This window comes from Neocloeon triangulifer, unplaced genomic scaffold, assembly GCF_031216515.1.
Source record: "Neocloeon triangulifer isolate White Clay Creek 2 clone unplaced genomic scaffold, ASM3121651v1 ptg000024l, whole genome shotgun sequence".
In the NCBI taxonomy this organism is placed as follows: Eukaryota; Metazoa; Arthropoda; class Insecta; order Ephemeroptera; family Baetidae; genus Neocloeon; species Neocloeon triangulifer.
The window spans coordinates 15,001-17,500 of record NW_026775563.1 but is presented as its reverse complement, the minus strand read 5'-3'; positions in this window follow the sequence as shown (position 1 = coordinate 17,500).

The window sequence follows — 2,500 nt, the reverse complement described above, 5'->3', positions numbered from 1 at the left end:
GTCTCTCTGTTTGGATTGGTTGAATTTCAATTTATTGCATTTACGTTTCGATTGTGTAGCTGTTTAGCTTCAGCCTTGATTTAACTGTAAATAATTATTATCATTTATTCTTCCATATATTTTTGATGTACGTGAATATTCCTTTCATTAATTCATCGATATACGTTTGTTCATGTGTATTACTTTATGAATCTCTCCGTCGATTTGTATCACTTGGAGTGTCTTATATTACATCTTAAAATTTATAAAGTGTGCTATGCATTATTTAATGCATTCGTGTTTATTTAATTTCAACCTCTCATTAAATTCTTCCTGCGTTGACAATTTAAAATATTTATAACAAATATTTGAATTATAAAAGATTATTGAAGTGCACCGTTACGTTAAACGTTCCTTTCATTGCAATACTATTCCATCCTAATGTACGTAATCGGATTTCAAATCTTGTATGTTAATGTATGCATGCATTCTTCATAATATTCCCTAATATGGGAAACAAATCCTTTCTTTTCCGATTGATGTTCATGAAATCGCATATAACTTCATCCCTACAATAAAGCGCCCTTCATGAATTTTACTGTAATTCCTAACATCTCCGCTACGCAGCGACTTCAGAAACAGTAAGCAAATCCAAGTGATCTTAAAATTTCATTTCAAAACATTTGAAACTAGGAAAATAATAGTGGAAAAATTTGACGGTCACATGTGGCGAGTAGAACTTTACGTCGCATGTTCATGTATAGTGGGGGTTTTCTTCCGTTCGTATATTGTTCAATGAAATCTATCTAATCTGGTATTCACGTTTCGGCTCCTTGTAGAGAAGCACAAAATTCACGAGGTGTGCAAAACTGAATGAAAAATCTTTTGGTCATCTCATCCTCTGCCAAGGGATGTACCACGTTTAAATATTGTTGTTTCAAAATATAATTTCAAACACCCCTTAACTTTTCAAATTCACGTCCAAAGTTCTATTTCGTGTACAATTTGCGAGCGGAAATAACATCTTTATTTATGAGGTCGATGTACTTATTTCTCAAGATAATTTCACGGCTCGCAAGCTTATCCCGCTGCCAAAACCATGCACATCCGGCATATTGCCAATTTTCGAAAAACCCACAGAGCAAAAGCTGACTTTACTGCGATTGTTCATTCTACTCTAGTCACAAAGAACGGGCAGAGAGGGTATCACAATCAGCAGAGATGAAACACTGATGTGGCACAGCAACTTTGATTTTCATGCAATTCACACGTGTTATCTTGATTAAATTTTGTATAAAATCATGTTTATTAATGCATCACCGGGGGCATTCTCTACCCAAGTGAATCATCCAAAAATTCAGTGTTGTTAATCTCATTGCTTACAAAGAAGAGAGAATTACAATGGAAATACAAAGGCAGAATACACAAAACAGTTCTGAAATACATGATGCCAGTTAATATTATTATTTCCATCATTCACGTCGCTAGCACTCTATATCGCTATTTACTTAACGCGTGTCAATGTTAGTTTTGACATGGCCTACATTGTACTGTCTTCCTCTTACGACAAGAGGTAACGTGGCCTCCTCGTTGATCTTATTTATTCTCGTTAACAACACTGTCAAATTCCTCGCAGTGACCATTTATATTTTTTGAAGTAAGATTGCATCTAACTATTTTTGAAGACATTATTAACTAATATTTTCATTCAGACAGCTGAAACGCATTCCATAAATCACAAATGAATACACAAATCACCGCAGCAAAGGCTCGTGTGATCTGGCAGCTCACGAATGATGCTCATCACACGAAAACAATTTTTCTCTTGAATAGGGTGCGCCATTACCATGCAACGTTGAATGTGTCATATAGGAATCATGTTGAGCTGCAATCGCTCCTCAACTCCAATGATTCCTGTTTTCACGTGCAAAGGGCGTTATTAGTGCACCAAACTTGACGTCATAAACAAGACGCAAAAAATCATTTTATGCAACACCACAAGTCGTTTCGGACATCTCCGGCCGCACGGCTGGCGGAGCACGCGAAAATATCACAAGTCCGTACATCGACATCTCCGGCCGCACTGTTGGCGGAGCACGCGAAAATATTACAAGTCCGTACACCGACATCTCCGGCCGCACTGTTGGCGGAGCACGCGAAAATATCACAAGTCCGTACACCGACATCTCCGGCCGCACTGTTGGCGGAGCACGCGAAAATATTACAAGTCCGTACACCGACATCTCCGGCCGCACTGTTGGCGGAGCACGCGAAAATATTACAAGTCCGTACACCGACATCTCCGGCCGCACTGTTGGCGGAGCACGCGAAAATATTACAAGTCCGTACACCGACATCTCCGGCCGCACTGTTGGCGGAGCACGCGAAAATATTACAAGTCCGTACACCGACATCTCCGGCCGCACTGTTGGCGGAGCACGCGAAAATATTACAAGTCCGTACACCGACATCTCCGGCCGCACTGTTGGCGGAGCACGCGAAAATATTACAAGTCCGTACA